The sequence below is a fragment of the Haemaphysalis longicornis genome, unplaced genomic scaffold, assembly GCF_048455015.1.
Source record: "Haemaphysalis longicornis isolate Haplotype H1 unplaced genomic scaffold, Haemaphysalis longicornis Haplotype H1 scaffold_7, whole genome shotgun sequence".
Classification (NCBI taxonomy): Eukaryota; Metazoa; Arthropoda; class Arachnida; order Ixodida; family Ixodidae; genus Haemaphysalis; species Haemaphysalis longicornis.
This window is the reverse complement of record NW_027526422.1, coordinates 130,688,002-130,706,694: the sequence shown is the minus strand read 5'-3', so window position 1 is coordinate 130,706,694 and position 18,693 is coordinate 130,688,002. Positions and strand designations below refer to the sequence as shown.

At 46.6% G+C, this 18,693-nt stretch overlaps 2 protein-coding genes across 3 annotated transcripts in view; both read right to left on the bottom strand.

Moving 5' to 3' along the window:
- Nucleotides 1–18,693, bottom strand: part of LOC144146984 (2-Hydroxyacid oxidase 1-like) — a 430,316-nt gene that overhangs the window by 35,571 nt on the left and 376,052 nt on the right. The window lies entirely within an intron of this gene.
- Nucleotides 1–18,693, bottom strand: part of LOC144146983 (uncharacterized) — a 183,290-nt gene that overhangs the window by 22,399 nt on the left and 142,198 nt on the right. The window lies entirely within an intron of this gene.

Genomic DNA, 18,693 nt, shown 5'->3' with positions numbered 1-18,693 from the left:
GCCGTAACTTTGTCGTGCGCCCGTTCTCTATCTCGCTTCGTTTATCGTTCTCCCGCCCAGGTTACGTAATACGAGATCGCATCGTGCCGCTTTCTGTTAGAGTCAACTTTCTCCCAGTTGTATCGGGGACTTCTCGTCACCCTCGTTGTACATACGGAGACACGCAAAAAATCGAAAAGCTGCTTAGTTCACAAACGGACGCAAGGCGGCGGCAAGACAATTGAAAGCGGAGCTCACGGTCACGGTTAAAATGCTAATTAAAGATTTAGCAATAGCCTTCATTCAGGCTGCAGTCACTCTACACGCAAGAACGCGAAGGCACAGGCGAAACTAATGAATGCCTAGTAGCGCCCTAATGTTCCTTAGATGTTCTTGTCGACGCAGGACCGTTGTTTGCCGGCGGCCCGTCCCAAGCGTTGCCCGTTCCGTTGGGGAGAAGTCGTTTATGCAGGGAAACGCGCATTGGTTGGTTCGTAGTGTGTAATCATCCCGAAGAGTAGTTCCTCCTGTATGGCGCGCACGCGTGTGCGCGCGCGTGCGCGCGTGTGCACGCGTGTGTGCGTGCGCTTCGGGACTTTGGCTATTCGGGATTAGCTTTTTTTTTTCTCTCTGCAGTATTGACAGATGGTGAACACGTGTTCCGCGCAGTAGAGGAAACACAATCTGGGGCGGAATTCCCAGTTTTCCCCATTGCATGTCCGTTCCAAAGTGCCCGTTTCGAGCGAGCCCTGATTGGATGAAGCAGACGACCAGGTGTGACGCAGCACATCCAATCGTTAGATGCCTCGCAAGTGCGATTACGTCACGGCTTAAACCGGCGCGAAATCGGCAGTTTTGAAACGGGCACAACTTACAATACAACCCCTGGTTGACATGCAGCAAACTAATTGCGATCGACAGTTCAAGCGCGGCGAGAGATGTCGCTGCTAGCTTGCCATTCGTAAGGCCCCTAAAATTAACCATTCGTAGAGTGTCTCGATGCCAGCGCCGCCGTACAGGGTGGAGACACCCTTTGAACGGTCCCGTGCCGCCGCTCTTGGGTCAAAGTGCTCAACACACTGCTCTTTTCGTTTCCCGCAAGACCCAGCAATGCGAAACAGATAACATGAACCGAACTTCGCCAATAAACCGCGTTGCGGTGATAATTAAAGCGCGGTTTTGATACAATGACTTGCGGCGGCGAGCGAGTGACCCAAAATGGCGGCGCCAGCGTATACGTGTCTCCATCCTGTACGGCGGGCGCATGATCGAGGCACCCTAGATGCACCCTAGCCATTCGAACCGCCTGTGTACAAGAGGAGACGCGCTGATGATGATGCTGATTTAGGGTTTTTATGGCGCAAGGCTGGTAAGAGCAAATAGCGCCTGCGTTTGTAATTGCATAGCGTCGTGTGGGTGGCCCGTTGCGTACGCCTGAACTAATACGGAGCCCACGAGTTGGTTTGTCAGGAATTCTTGCCTACCATGGGAATTGCTGCCTCGTTCTTTCGCGAAGTATCTTATCACCGGAAATTCCTAATCTTATTCAGGTCGCCAGTCGCCATAAAACGCTCAGTGTTATCAACATTAAAGCGCAGATATATGATAACTTATTTCAATCTCACATTGTTATCTTATTGTTGCAGACGAAGAGTACTGCGCTCACAACAAACCGCTTTCTATTTCTCTAAAATCTTTGACGGTGTATACTATACTGCGACACAATAGTTTCGTTATTCACCGCTAAAAATACGTTTAAACTACTTTCCTCGTCAAAATATTGGCGTTGAAAAAACTAGTACCGGCAATCACTCGAACATCAAGAACTCGAACGAACTCCGGTCAACAACTTTTAAAACATGCAATACACCCTGTGCACCACTTTTGCTTATTTAAATGATGGCCCCACAGTAAATGATCATGCTTTGATTGAACACCTTATAAACAGAAGTGCTTAACGGTGGTAGGTTTTTATCATGCGGTTTATGTTCGCCGCTGTACCTTGTTTCGTGTAGCTTAGGTAGTCTAAACTGATCAGCAGCAAGTTGTCTTTCTGTTCTGTATGTGTGTGGGCATGAGTAATTATTTTGCGTTGTTCACAGGTTAGTGTGAGCGTTTATTCTTTTTCGTATTCACTTTCTTTTTTGTTTCTTCTTTGCATTCGCGCTGCGTTTCCTGCGGCATCGTTAAGCTGCTCAGCTTTTTGTGTGGGGTCCATGTTTCCTTTGAGGAAAAAAAAAACTATATCTGATGCGAATTCTCAGTACTGTTCCGTGGCCGCCATGCAGGGCTGCGTCGCAAATTACTTGAATTTGAACATTGCCAGTCCTTGATACTGCTCTGCGAGCCCCGGCAATGCTTTTGGCGCTAGTACGGACCCGTTGTTGCCATCGCCATCGCCCTATACTCGGTTACAACTCAAGAACGGCACCACCTCATGTAGTGTATCATTCCGCCAAAGCGCCGGACCCGCGACGTCAGTGCGCGCGCGTTTTGAAAGGGGTTTGCTATGAAGGCGTGATATCGTCTGCCTTGTCTCACGCAGTTTGTTTGTCGTCACTGGAGTCGTTTATAAGCATATTAAGTCCAAAATATCACGGGAACGGCTCACGCCATTGTCAAAATATTCCCAGTAACGCCCTACTTGCGCCGCGCGGAGAAACATCCGGCTACGGTGATAAGGCACAGCGGGAACTTCCGGTGCCGTTCTTAGGTTGTCGCCGAGTATAGACACTAGACCCTTCGTAAAAGAAACCGTGCTGGCGAGCGGTTTCGATGTCCTTTTTGTGGGAAGTCTGAGAGACCTGCATTCGACACCCGAAACGGACAACCGCCCAAATGCGGATCATTTTGCCGTCGCCGTGAATGAATGAATGAATGAATGAATGAATGAATGAATGAATTCATTCATTGTTAACAAGGAAGGGAAAGACCACTAGCAGGCGTAGTTTGCCTCACCTAAGGGTGGACACCGGAACGCCTGCTGTTGTGGGGGGTGGGAAATGGAGAACACAGTTGTACAGGAAAGGGAGGATAGAGGGAAGGAGAGGATACATATATACAGGTATACCAGGACATATACGTACAATATATACAAACTGAACGGTGAAACGCGAAGGCAAACACACACACAACACACACACACACACACACACACACACACACACACACACACACACACACACACACACACACACACACACACACACAAAGAAAACGGCCACAGAAACAGAATATTCTGCCCCCGTGGATCGCTTAGGACGGAGTCTATGCGTCCGCTATCCATAATGATAACGGGTAAACATTGGAAGGCTTAAAAGGCAACTGCGATTAAGGCCGGGTTCAGACTGCTGCCGTAACTGTCGTAACAACCTTAAAGAATGACGTCTTTTCACGTCTCAACCCACCGAACTGCGTGACACGCCGTTTTTTTTTTTGTTTTTTTTTACGTCCGTAGATCACGATGTGGCTTTTGCGTCGGTAGTCTTAACATATATCCTTAGCATAAATGAAATACAACAAAGGGTACAAGTGGAAAAAGAAAAGTTCCCTCCTCGCTAAGCTCCGGAAAAGAAAAACAAGCTTTACCATTCATTTTTAAAGAAAGTTGAGAAAAGCGCGAAAGCTTTCTCAATTCAGAACTGCGTCTTTGAAAAGTGCGTGCAACCTTCACTGAAGGTGCGTCCACCAGTCGATCGTCAAACCTTCAATTACCGAAATCGTAAACGAAGAATGAACCCACGCGACGATTTCTTGCGTGCTAAGTAAACCCTTTGAACCTAAATGCATACCAATACGTGGTTGATGAGATAAGGATACGCTATTGTACTCCTTCTTAATGACTAATGCGTGTCTCGTGTCGTCCAGAACCGTTCGTTATTCTTCATTTTCCAGTAACCGTTTTGACGCAATGCAAGGCCGGTTTCACGCGCGCGACGCGTGTCCAGAGATGTTATCAGAGCCTCTCGGTCGACCAACCGGTCGACCAAATGCATTAGTTTTTTAGATGCTATCGGGTATGTTCTTGCTCTTTAGATGCTCTTGCTCTCGGGTATGTCCCTCCGTTGTCACGGCGTCCGCACGCTCACTGCACATGTGCAACTCTCCTCCGTTCTTCTATCCGACAGCTGTGCGCAGCGCTCTGGCTCCGTCTCATTATCATAACAACAGCTGGTAGGCGCGCTTTCCGCCTACGTTCGCGTCTTCTCCGGCGCGCAAGTGTGCGCATGCGCGCGACTCTCCCCCCGGCTCCTCTCCTTTCAAAAGCGGGAATATAAGCGGGGGAGCGCACGGCGCCGGATCAGTCAATCGCTCGCTCTCGCCCTTGACTTGACTTTGCTTGACGATACCTCCGTGCTTGGCTTGAAGAAGATCTTCCAATGAAGACGTGATGGAAGAGACAGTCCCTTCAGCGAGTGGACTGACGCAATCCAATACCAGCGTCAGTCCAAACGCTCATACGAACACATGCGGGTGTTCGTATGAGAACACCCGCATGTGATGGAAATGCATCATACGCGTTCACAACACGTTTCACGCGATTGAGAGAATCAACCCAATGGAAACGCCAATTGAACCCCCCCCCCCACCCCCGATGCATCACATCACATCAGGGTTCCCTCGCGGGAAGATGGGCGTAATTGTTTTCAAAGGACGACATCGGTCCCACTAAGCAAGCTTTCGTTGTAAAAAAGTCGTGCTGTCTCAAAGGCTGGCAACGGTAGACTGAGGCCATGTTTAGACCATAGAGTTTCATACTAATACATACTAGAGGGAAATCTGGCGCCACTGTCTAGGGGAGCCGCGCTTCGGCGAGTGTTCCGTCATGTACCGGTATATTGCCTAGAATATACTGGCTAGTGTGCTGAGGGCGGGCGCGGAGGTGGCCCCGACCGTGATGACTGGCGGCGGCGCCCGCTTGGGGCGCTGCTGTGCGAGAGGGTGCATCTGCGCGCCGTCCGCGCCGCGTTCCGTGCGCTCCCCAAGCGCTGCGAAGCTTCAAGTTAGCCGAGTAGCGCGAAGCGGGCGTTTACTTTTTCCGTGTATTTGGAGCGTTCGTTACAAAACGCCATGCTATATAAGAACTACGCGAGTGCGTTTAGAATGCGCGCATTTTTTAAAACCCAATGTAGATAAATGGGTGGCATAAACTTCGCCGTCTCCTCCCGCCCTCAAAAAACTTAACTTGTCAGTAACCACCCAACCGATTTTTTATTTACTTTGCAAAATGAGAGTAGAAATATCACGGGAAGTTTGAAACCTCTTACCGCATGGCCTGCATTCTGCCAGAGATGAAGTGAAAACAAAATAGTAATGACAAGTATGTCAAGCAAATAACCGGACACTAAAGCAACGTTTGAGATTCAGAAGTGCCTTAATTGCTGCGCTGCGCTGATTATTCTGGGCTGGTGACGTTAATTTGCGACCCTCTCTCAATCAAAGGAGATAAGATAACATGTGCGGCAATATCAGAGGTGAAATACATTTAAAGCGACACCTTCGATTTGTTTAAAATGTACATGAATATTTGTAAATGTCTCCAAAGGACGGTCGTTGCCGAAGTCATAATTAACAACCTACAATTCCCCTATTACGGCATTAAATAACTACACAGAACATGCATTATATTTCAGAACTCCTGTCGTAATGACAATAATATTGGCGTTCGAAATCTCAAAGCAGCTATTGTGCTTCACCAGGCAGTAAATTAAAAACATTGTTATATCTGTTACTTTAAATTGTTTTTTTTCACGAAGGGCCTGACCAACAATATAAACCACGATTTATTACACGTTAACCAATTCCAAACGTTTCCTCGTGATTCAACTAACCTACTTACCAGATAGCTCAGTGTGATGTTAAGAACCGACCTTCGGGCGGCCTCTTTAAAGCGCGGCCAAACTATTCCCCTCTTTAAAATACTGTTCCGCCTTTGTCAACACGGCGCGTGCATTATAAAAGGAGCTGTCAGTCCCTCGTCACATATCCGTCGCCTTGGCGACACTCAAGGCCCATAACGACTGTGAACTTCACTGCGTGCTCTCTAACTTCTCCGAACGCGGCGGCGCCCCTTTCATTCATCTTTGGGCCAACGAATGACGTGCAGCGACCGTAACACCGCTGACCAGGACGCACCCGCAAGCTCTAATGCGGTAATTACCCCCGGAAACTAGAAAGACTACCGCCGAAGCCACAAGGCACCTTCGCCGTCACTTCGACCTAAGTTAACAAAGGTGCGGCGAGCCGCAACGTGACATTGACAACCTTTGTCTGCATGTCTAGGATTATCTCTATCGGCTAGACGAGAGTCCCCGGCCTTCATGGTCACACGATGAAAAGCGGATTATCCATGGTGGGGGTTCAAATGAACCGGGCCTTTCGTGGTTAGGGAGCCCGGTTGGCAGACAGTGTTTCAAAAAAATTTTAGGCCTCCTGCTGATTTCCCTATTAAAACAGAGATTATCTATTACAAAATGAATGCTTCGAAAGGGCTGTTTGTTGCATAGTGTACTACAAGTCAGCTCACAGTTCATCAGTCTGAGAGGAAAACGTTGCAATCGCCCAGAACCATGCATCGCGTAACGCGAAGAGCTGATGGACACCGATAGCAGCCGGACTGGGATTTGAGCAGCTGCGGTCCAACAATTTCGGAACGCGCATAGCGCACAGAGAGCAGTTTCTGTTTGAAACCTGTTGCGCTGAAAAAAAAAAAAAAAAACTGGAAATAAGGTAACGCAGAGGTTTCTATGCTATATTATGTTTTCATGATAGCGTAAACAACGCCCAATTAAATACTTATACGGTATGGAATTCTCTGATTATGGAAGGACTCCGAAGTGGCGGTGGTTTGATTTTTCGTTCGGATTCAGAGTGTGGGTCGGGATGTCCTGCCTCCCCCCCCCCCCCCCCCTCTTAATTTTTGGATTTATTTTCCCAAGTAAACGGCCCCTGAGGTCGTAGAAAAAGTGTAGTTGATTTTTTTCTATTGTGGTGTATTTTGGTTTCTTGAAATTTTGTCTGTACAAAAATTATTGACGCCAATATAACAATTAAATGTGTTGCTTCTACCAATTATGCATTTTTGTGGAAATGCATGATTCTCGCTAATTCTCGCTATTCTCGCTATTTTTAATGCGTATTCGCATCATCCTTTTTCGAGCTTTTCTAGTTCAGGCCAGAGTTCAGATGCATATTTCTCATCTGTAAATTTTTGTAAAATTTCTATTTTTTATTTTTTGGTTTCTCAGTATTTTGTCTGTGCAATTATCTCTGTTAATGCTAAATAACGATTTAGTGTGTTAGTGCCGCCAATTACGTATTTTTGTGCAAATGCAGGGCGTTACACGGTCCCCTGTAGGGGTGGGGGGGGGAGGGGAGTACTCGTCAGTGCTGTGTTGCGCAATGAATGAGTGCCTTGTTTCACGGCCAATCGGGCTGGAAGCTTTTCGAGGACTTCTCAAGTTTTCTGGCGGCGTTCTTATTGATGTAACGCATCCAGGCCCGCCTTCACTTGCTAGTTGCGTGTACACGTTTTATGTGTGTGTGTAATACGTTACTTCAATCATTGTAGCAATTTCGTTCAATGGTCGTACACCGAAGTATCCTCGCAGTTTGCTGTTATTAAAGATTGGAACTGCTTTTCACCAGTTCCGAGGAGCCTGCAGGCACTGGACATTGCGAAAAGTATCCGTCCGAGTCTGGCTGGCATATATTTTCCGATAAGCTTGGGCAATTTATTTCATATGCGAGCAACGAAGGCTGCTCTTCTGTGACAGACATGGCGAAACTACTAATCCGTGAAAAATTTGAAGGTTCATTCCCAGATGTTTATGTTGCTGGTACATTTTTTTTTTTGTGCTTGTCGGTAACGAATTTCATTGGCGAAGGTCATTCAGCCAGCTGAAATCGATCAAAAACCGCTTTGATCAGTGGTGACTGACAGCTGCCTCAGCGATTTGTCGCTGCTCAGCGCGGGGACGGAGATCTTAAAAGCGTCAATGATGAGGATATCATAAAAAAACCAGCGAGTGAAACGGAAACGCTTGTAGAAACATGCAGAACTTTTTATCTATTCTTTAAACACGAATAAAAACAGAAAGCATGGTAATACGTACACATGCCCCATTTCAAGGTTGGATTTCAGCGAAACGCGCGTAAGGTATAGAAAATTTTGTTTATTTATTTAGTAATTTAAGAGCAAAAGAGCCGCATGCAATAAGAATGTGTTTTTTCCGTTATAAATATGTATATTGCCTGCACAAATGTAAATCTGTTATTTACCAGTGAACTATGTGTTATTATTAAAATATTTTTGTGATGTTCGGTATCCATCTCATTTGCTGTAAGCGCCACTTTTTCTAAAAAAATTAGCTCCCCGCAGGTTCAGAATATTTTATTAATAAAGCATTCAAATTAAATTTCGCGCTCAGTCGGCATATACAATATACTGCCTTAGGAGAGCTTAAATTTGGGTTTCTGGATGAAATCACAAGATAGCCAGGTGATTGTTAGCTTATTTACTGTAAGGATGGGCGAACAGTTTCTGAAAAAGGACTACCTGTTTACTTCGGCAGTGCTCACACGCCGCCGACCAAAGCGTGGGCTGCCGAATACGCCGCCGCGACCGAGGAGCTTGGCGGCTTTCATGCACCCTCTCGCCGAGCAGCGCCCCTTGCGGCCTCTGCGCGCAGTCATCGCCGGCGGGGCCACCCTCTCCCGTAGAGAATGCGCGCGCTCCGCACACTAGCCAGTATATTCTAGGCACTATAGTACCGGGCAGGCACGTTCCACTTGTCCTTGGCATGGCTCATGAACAGGCTTAAAAGTTGGCTGTGGCTGCAAAAAAGCAACATTACTGTAGAATGTTCATGAAATTTGTTTTGTTATTATAAAATGGAACCTCCAAAAAGATTAATTTGTCAGTGATTATTTAAAAGCTTCATGCACAATGCGCAAGAAAAAGATGTTGCCCCTTTTCGTTGATTTTGGCTTCGAGACGAAAAAGAAGCCATATGGCCAACGAAGCCAAGTATGCCGGAACGTCGCTAGCGGCAATGGCGGCGCCCATGGCGGCCCGCGACTGTAGCGACAGATTTCCCTCTAGTATATATTAGTACGAAACTCTATGGCATGCTCTATGGTTTAGACCACGTGTTTAGACTACCGACGCAAAAGCCATATCGCGATCTATGGACGCAAAAAAAAACGGCGTGTCACGCAGTTCGGTTGGCTGAGACGTGAAATGACGTCTTTTTTTTTTTTTTAAGTTATTATGACAGTTGCGGCAACAGTCTAAACTCTAAAGCCGGCCTGACCATCTGATCCCGGCGTCTCGGAACAGCCCGGCCCTGCGTAGCGTCACTCGACATGTCGCCAGGCCGAGAGGGGCAGAGCAGGGCAGAGTAAGTTCTCTCGGGCAGAGCAGGCAAACGGGTCCAAGGGCCGAATTCCTTTGTCGGTCGTCCGCCGCTCGGAGACCGAGGAAGCACCGCACATACACAAAACACAAAACTCTTGTTGTTCTCTCCGAGGGACACCGTCCGGCTCGAAGTTCAAAGCTTCCGCCGTCTCGCTGCGCATCCGTTAATGTGCGCGCAGAACAGAGATGACGAGACAAGGACAGCGTGCCGGGGGCTTGCGAGGGCTCTTCCTACTCGCAACGCGTTTCCCCGAGGTGTCGGAAGGTTCAAAAAGGTTGCCATAGGCGGTGGGGTGAAGCTAATCTGACGCCACGGCGGTCTTCGGGGTCGTGACCACCTTCAAGGCGGCCACTGATCCTTCCGTGGAACGTCCCGCGCATACCCCTTTGCGCCTTCTGTCCCCTGTGTTGAGGGAGCCGCTGTTTCTGAAAGTGCGAGTCCATGCAGGGTGCCGGTATAATCCCTCTTTCAGTGGCCTCGGCGGCGACGTCTTTGTCAAATGTTCCCCCCACGGAAGGCCGAACTGTTGACGCCACGTCGTCTTTGGGCAGTTGACGGTCATTCACCTTGGCGGTTTCGTTGCCGGAGGTCGGTCGAGCACTGCTCGTCTTGGGCCCCTTTGCGTTTTTGTGTACGTCATTTTTTTTTTTTTTCTGTAGGGGGCTTTTGAACGTGTAAAACTGACAAGAGGTCTCCGCCAAAGTGTGCCGCAATGCAGCCACTGAGGCTGGCTCGGTCATGCTGTCGGCGATTTATGTTAGGTTACGTGTTGAAGCCGGACCATCTAATGACAAGAGGGTCTGCTGTCACCGGCTTGGGTGCTCTGCACAGTAGGCGTTGCCCGTACCGAGTCAGTCAATGCTTTTCATTTGAAAGACTCTGCCGGTACATAACGCTGTAAAGTGAAACATTTTAGCAGTATATGCGAAGTACTTATAAAAAATGAGTACAGCATAAACGTAATTTCTGCGCAGAACGTCAGGAGTTTGTCGTCTCTCTTGTGATGATGATGTCAACCCTTGGCACTCACAAGCCCCCCCCTCCCCCCTTCCCCAACCGAACTCGACGCGTGCAAACACACTTTTGCAGCGACTGAAGCGCAAACACTCAGTTAGAGGCTCCATAGGTAACGTTACTGACAAATACCTGGCGCACAGTGCACGCGGGCGCCTCACGATACATTGTTTTGTATAAAAAACGACGCCAATTAAAATTTATCTTCGTAGGTAACGCAGGCCAATCGTCTCAGAAATGCTGGCACAGCTGCTTCGATTTTTGAACCAATTTCGCCAAGAAAAGAAAACCGCTTGGTTGGCGTGCCTCATAACCGAACATCGCCGAGACAATTAACACAACAGGAAATGCGCAGCCACAAATTGGGTGGAGTGCGTTTTCTAATAAAGAGAAATAAACAAAAGCGGGTCAAGCACAACTTTTCTCCGTATGCTTGAACGCACGTATTTTTGCACGCATGACTGCAGGGGGGGCGCAGTTTGTTTTGCTTTTCGGAATTGTTTTCAATCTCAGTAGCTTCTCCAGTGTTACTCCTGATAGTTCTAAGCACTGTCAGATTATTACATTATGTTAAAGTAAAACAGGTTAGAGATTTAGTGCGCGGTCCGCTATACGTAACATCTTGCGGCGGCACACTCGGCTCGGCCGCCTGAAGACGCTGTGGGAAAACCGCGGTTGGCGTCTACAGTAGCGCCCGAGAAAGGAGATGCAAAACCAAGCAGTCCATTTCTGCGAGCGTCTTGTTCTTTGAAATTGACAGAGCAAAAAGCGCAGCACGCACTGCGTGCTGCACGTACATCTCTTTGCCGCCCTCTTCGTTGCGGGGCTCATTCAAACCTCGTGACAGTTCCGCGGGAGGTTCAAATGTCATTTACAGCAGACGCATTGTAAAGAAATTTTGGCGTCACTCCCAACCACCGTGCCGCCTGTTTACATACGCGGGAGGGAGTGGAACGTGCGCGCGCACCGGAGTTCGAGGACAAGCGCGGCTTCAGCTCTGAGCCCCGATTCTCAGAATTGACTTCGTCTGCCCTGGTCATAAAGTCGGGACCCACAACAAGAAAAAAAAAAGAAAAGGAGACGGGCCTCGTCTTTTGGGGAAGACGTAGTGCCTGGGTCGTCCCGTCAAGTAGCGAACAGGCACTATCCGTCATCACCTCCCCACCGCCTTCTACATTCTCGACGAGCAACTCGCCCCGCACACTACGATGCCGAGATGTCCTGTGCACCTCTTTTCTGTCCAGTCGATTTTTTCGATGCAATAGTTACGGATGCCAGCAAAAAGAGAGGCCAAACTTAACCGCAAATCAGGTTGCGTTTGCTCGGTGCGTTAGCGCAACAGCGCCGGCCTGCAAGCTACGTTGGCGAGGGCGCACACTAGCTGTCCCCAACAACGAACTAGCGTGGTTTACGCGCGGAGAGGTCACGGGAAAACACTCCGCGCTCGCAAGGCCCGTCACTCGCACGGCTCACAACCCCCCACTCTTGCAGGGCAGTAAATCTGGGCCCCGGCCCGCTCCGGAAGTGACAAGTGCTGGCAGAAACCATCGCCGCACTTGGAAACACAACACCGGCCCCCATGGAGGAAAGAAAAAGTATTCTTTCCTCCATGCCGACCCCGCTGCCACGGATTCCACGAAACAGGGGCAAAGCGACAACAGAGGGCGCCGTGAGAGGACCACTACCCCCTCCGCCCGCCACCGATCCTTTTTTTTTTTTTTTTTTTGAAGTGGGGGCTAAATAAATCAGCACAGAAGGCAAAGCCAACAGCCGAGAATGCCAAAGCAGGTGTAGGGGATGGAATTCATCAATGTTAAGTGTTACTTGAAATGAAAGAAATTGGAGAAAATTGATTCTTTCCGGGTGAGAAAACGAACGCCCATCAGGCAAAATGGTTCTGTTCCCCGGCCGAAAGATTTTTTTTTTTTTTTTTTCAGCTTTCTTTCAAACAGCACATAAAATTTATGAGTTCCCACCCCTAAATCTTTCTTGGGATTTCTAAGAGAGAGAAAACTCGATTTGGCGCTGCTCTCACTACAGGTCACTTACGTGCCCGCGCTGGTAATCCGAAGGTGTCACGGGCTTTTTAACTCTAACACGTTTAAATTTGTTTGTTTCAAGTTTTCTAAAAGTGAAGCATTTTATTTACGGAAAGCTGGGCATGGATTTTTTTTTACACATCCTTGTTTACATTCATCATCATCATCTGCATGCGCAACATCGGTCTCCATTCGAGGCCTGTCCGATTGTTGAACGTATCTCAGCCCGGAGAAAGTGCTCTCGACATCACAGCTTCCATTAGCTAGGCACAACAATGTCAGTGTAGCATCTATACTCGGTTACAACTCAAGAACGGCACCACCTCATGTAGTGTATCACTCCGCCAAAGCGCCGGACCCAATGACGTCAGTGCGCGCGCGTTTTGAAAGGGGTTTGCTATGAATGCGTGATATCGTCTGCCTTGTCTCACGCAGATTGTTTGTCGTCACTGGATTCATTTATAAGCATATTAAGTCCAAAAAATCAGGGGAACGGCTCCCGCCATGTTCAAAATATTCCCAGTAACGCCCTACTTGCGCCGCGCGGAGAAACATCCGGCTACGGTGATAAGGCACAGCGGCAACTTCCGGTGCCGTTCTTAAGTTGTCGCCGAGTATAGCTGCCAGCCTGGGGCAGCGAGCGGCAGAGTCATGCGAATACTCAATGAGTTCGAAAGCTGTGTTTGTGGGACTTGCTTCCAGCAAGTACTGGTTGCAAGAGGCGGACCGTCAGCCCAAGATTGTGCAGATAGAGACTTTGAAAAGGTTCATTCGGGGAAAAAGCGGATATAACCCCATTCTCCTGAAGCATGTTCGCGGTGTAAAAATCGGGCTAAAATCCAGGTTTACCTGAAAACAAACAATCCTACGTGTATTGCTCGAGCTGCCATCGCGCGGCGTTCCCTAAAAAACCGGGTGTAGCACGCGCCCCCCGCGGGCCATCCTCCCGTTCCGAAATCACAGTGCCGATTCCCCCGCATGTCACTTGCCACGCGGGGAAATCCCCCCTTTCCTTTCCCCTTCGTGCGACTTCACCCGTGCCAGAACCACCCTTGCAACTGTTGGCCCCTCTCCCCGCGCGGGCCCCACGGGTGGGCGCGGCCTCTGTGAACTTGTCTGGATGCGGAGGGCTTACGGTCAAGGGGAAGGAGGGCTACCACGACGTTTTTTTTTTTTTTTTTAGTTTGTGCGTTTTAGTTTTTGTTTGAGAGTCTAGTTCTAGTGAGCGGAGCAGCCGATTCCGAGTCAAGAGATCCAAAGAGTCAAAAGATCCAAAGAGTCGTTGGATCTTTTGACTCACTGTGGACCTTTCGACCCGTTGGATCTTTTGGCTCGTTGGATCTTTTGACTCGTATTGGACCTTTTGACGCGGCTAAGGCGAGTCAAAAGGTCCAACGAGTCAAGAGGTCCAATATTAGACATTCTGACTTCTATCTTTCGACGGGGCTTAGGCCAATCAAGTGATCCAGTTTCTTTATGAGCCTCACCTTGGCATACTTTTGTTTGCTAAGGGCCAAGATTATAACTCCGTTGCCTCTTCGTTTTCCCTACAAGGAGCGTGTTCATTCGTTCTAAGCACCAATTTCCGAGCCATATATGCTAGTTTTTCTTTCAAGTATATGCATGTTGCTCTCATACAAAAATACGTTTGCGTCGCGGGCATGGGAAAGTATTTCAGTGGTTAAGCGAACATTAACAATGCCATTTACCGGTTCCGGTCTTTTCAGTATAGGGCGTTTCGGTTTCGGGGCCTTTCGGTACACGGAGCTTTCGGTACAAAAACATATTCAAGCGCGCGTTGTAGGCAGCAAGATGTGTGCGTCGTAGCAGTTGTAGACACAAAATCGTACTTATTTATTACTCGTGTTCTTGCTCGTAATTCTGCGTTATTTTAACGTAGTGAAAAGGTCGTGCGGCCTTCCCAAATGAAGCACTATTTATCTGCGGACTTGTTGCCGTAATAACTGTAGCTTTGAGATAATATTATTGTTGCGTATATCGCTTTCTTTTTAGCGACTTATTATCACCACATCTTTGTTTAAAAATCAGTGACGCTAACAATTTTTTTCCACTTTCGAGTACCTGTGATAAAGCTGCGTAATTGATCGCCTTCGCTAGGGGATAGGAACCAGTCGCTTTCTAACTCAATCAAACAACTTGTAATTCTTTGGCATTTTGCATCCAGGTGCTCTTCTGTTTGCTGGTAACACAACGCGCATAATGCCTTATTACGGATGCGTTACCAAGGGCACCTTCTCTACCTCACCGGACGTTTCTGTCTCGGCGTCACCCCCATCTCCAGTAAATCGGTGTGTTTAGTGTTTGTGGTTTTAAATGCCCAAAGGCATTGTTAATGCTTTCTGGAACATACATAGATTTAATTTGCAGAAAGAAGAGGTCATTGTGATTTTCGGCGTTCTTCCTCAAAGCATACTGGCCATACTTTGGCCGTGGCTTTGTTCTTATCCGAGACCAATGTCAGCATTAGCTCCCCACCGCCTGTAGCTCTCTAGCTGCACAAAATGGAAAATGGAAGCGAAGCCACACAAGCAGGGGTTGGCACTACACTATCGAGAGTGTAAAAAAAGAGACACGCGGACGGCAACTAGCGGCTTCAGGTTATCATGACGTACTTCAACTCAGGTCGCCTGGAAACCTAGTAACCAGCTTCCCAAAGGGTAGCAATGTAGCTCTGCTATTTGAACTACTCTTGATTTTTTGTGGGTGTAATCATGAGCCATATAAGGGTCATTTATTTGATGGATATTGACTTTGATAAACGAGATGCAAGAACATTTGTCCGGAATATTTTCAGCAGCAATCATACAAGTCAGCGCAGCGTAGCCGAACATGAGCGCGTGGCTCGTCGACATCGCTGAAGCTCACATTTTACATAAGCAATAACTACCAAATTATTCTAATGTAATAGTATCAAATGACAGAGGAGCGAGAAACGAGAACAACCTGAGAAAATAATCAGAAATAAAAACAAGCTTCATGAATGGTGTGTTCATAACGTTCAAATTAGCCACGGCTTCATTCGGCGCGCCAAGTGCATATCCTCTACATTTAGAAGTGAAAGTTCAAGTATGGGAGCGAAAATAACACTAAAAATACAATAAAATGACGCAGTCTATAAATTGCACACCCTAGCCATGGCTCCGAAGGTTCTCATAATTCGTCGCACCTTCTGACGCGGTTTCGGAATTATTGGACCTTTTGACCCCTTGGATTTCCTAACTCGTTGGATCTTTTGACTCGCTTTGGACCTTTTGACTCATTGTATCTTCTGACTCTTTGGACCTTTTGACCCACATTGGACCTTTTGACCCGTTGGATCTTTTGACTCGGCTGTCACGTGATTATTGGATCTTTTGACTCTTTGGACCTTTTGACTCTTTGGATCTTTTGACCATAAGCGGGAGCAGCCCCTCTTTTTTGCCGAGCAAAACCGAACACCGGGGAAGGGGAGAGGTAAAAGAACGCGGAGTCAGAGCGCGTAAACTGCATTCTGTTCCTGTGTGCGGATTAATTGGTATTTACTGCCTTTCTTCTTGAATTTGGTCGTTCTTCTCTCTATCTTTGTTCTTTAAAAAATAAGTCTGAAAATCTCGCCAAGGCAGAACTTCTAGTGACCGGATATTGTAGCAGATAACGTTGTAACACGTAGAACGCATCATTACTTCAATTGCGGTGAATTTGTTCCTGTCTTTTATTTGTTATTTGTATATTTTATTACTACTGCCCAGTTCTGCTTATTGCAATATTGTTATTACCCGTTTGATTGGTTTTATACGATGCCCGTTTTTTCTCTTCCTTCGCCTTTTCCAAACTTCTTTCCGTTTTTTTTATTTCTTTCCAGTCTCTTCGACGGTCCTTTGGTGTAGAGCAACACTATTGGCTGCGATCTTTTAATAAATGTCTCTGTATATTTTTATGCTTGTGTATTTGTTGCCTTAGCGTGAGATTGGCGAGTCCATTTTTGGACTGTGCACATTCTTTTATGCATCTCCTACAACAATGCCTTTTGGGCGATGGTGCTTTTCATAATTTTTTATTCGTGTTTCCGTCATCCTGTAAGAATTGTTTAATTCTTGTCGTCGGTTCGTGATGGCGGCTTATAAGATAAAAAAAGACTTGTTTTAATTTTGTCGTCGCTTCCTGATGGCGGCATATAAGGTAAAAATTTTTTATTTCTTTGGTACTGTTCGTACATATTTTAGGATTTTTACGTTTTTGTATGCATGCCTTTTCACATTCCCTGCGATTAATTATCGCTATCTACGCTATTATAACAATTAAATGTGTTACGTCCGCCGATTCCGCATTTTCGGACATATGCACGGCACTCTACGGAAAGTTTTGACAATTTTCTATTCCTGTTTCCGTCGTTGTTTTGAGGGGTTTTTCATTGTTCTAAGTCTGTGTTTAGGGGGTAAAAATATGGTATATTTCGCAAGTATACTGTTATATATATATTTTTTATTTTCCCGTATTATTTTGTTCGACCCATTATTTCCGTTTAAATTAAATATAACGATGAAGTGTGTTAACTCAGCCAATCACACATGTCGCACAACCGCATGATGTTAAGTGCTTGGTCCGTTTTTGTATTTTTCTTTTCGTGAACCGGTAGTTCTTTTATAGGCTTTTTTTTATTGTGTCTTTATCTGGGGGGAGATATATAAGGTGCCTAATTTTGATCTCGTATGTTGACTTTTATATACTTTGCTGCCTTTTATTTTTTGTAATATATTTCCACCAACTATCTCAATTTCGCTATTATAATAAGTCAATGCGTTGCTTCTGTTCATTGCTTCAGCTAAAACCGACATTTCTGCTATTCTGTAATGTTATACATTGATTGATTGATTGTAGGGTTTAACGCGCCGACGCAACGCAGGCGATGAGGCGCGCCGTAGTGGAGGGCTCCGGATTAATTTTGACCACCTGGGGATCTTTATCGTGCGCCGAAATCTCGCACACACGGGCGTTTTTGCTTTTCGCCTCCATCAGAAAAGCGGCCGCCGCGGCCGGGAATCGAACCCGCGACCTCGTGCTCAGCATGTAATGTTATACAGCCAACCAGGAACTATTAAGTATGCTGATGCGACTATTTCTCCAAAATTTAATCGTTTTATTTAAGTCCCTGATTTGACACTGCGGAAACTTTTCTTTTTTTCAGTCGGCCCTTTGTTTTCGTATCTCTTGGTGGTATGGGCGCAAGAAACGCTTTTTTCTGTGTGGGATACGAACGTTTTCGGACAGTGATTCCACGCGTTTTTTTGGTCCACCAGTAATAAAGCAACCTAAACCTTTTCCGATTTCCATAACCCCAATTAGTGGGCTCAACTAATCAATATTACAGCTGGTCAGGTCACCGTGTTAGTAGCGCTAAGATTACTCGTTTCACAGGCATCCCAAAAATACAACTGTGATTGAATGTCATTTCAACCAGAAAACATATTAGGTAAATTCCCGCTATTGTTCCCCCTCTCCGTTCCCCTGCGTGCTACTCTACCCGTGCCACAAGCACCGTGGAAACTGCTCGCCCCTCTCCCTGCGGGGGAAGGGGGGGGAAGAGGCTCTTGCGTGGGCACGGCCTTGCGGGCACGACGGAGGGTTTCCTGTCAAGAGGAAAGAGGGCTACCGCGACGTCTCTCTCTCTCTTTTTTTTTTTTTAGTTTGCGAGTTTTAGTTTCTGAGTTTAGATTTAGTGAGTGGAGTTGGCCCCCTGTTTCGCCGAGAAAAACAGAAAACGAAAGAAAAAAAGAGCCAAAAGAAAGCAGGCTTAGGGCGCGTAAAACTGCATTCTGTTTCTGTTGTGCAGAATAATTTTCATTCACTGCCTTTTCTCTTTGAAGTTGTGCCTTTCTTCTCGCTATCTTTCTTCTTTAAAAAATTAATAAAAAAAATCGCCAGTTCATTACTTTAAGTGACGGGATATATTGTAGCAAACAACGTTGTAATACATAGAACGCAGCATATATAACTTCAGTTGTCATGAATTTTTCCCGGTTTTTATTTGTGTATATATATTTTGTTACTGCTTCACAATGCTGCTTATTGCAAAGTTTTTATCACCCCTTTGATTAGTGTCATATGATGTCCGTCTTTTTCTTGTTTCGAGTTTTTCTTTCTTTCCTTTTTTTTTTAGTTTTCCCCTTTGTCTTTGCTCTTCCTTTCATGTTGAGCAACTCTCTTAGTTGAAATCTTTTAATAAATGCCCCTGTATATTTTTA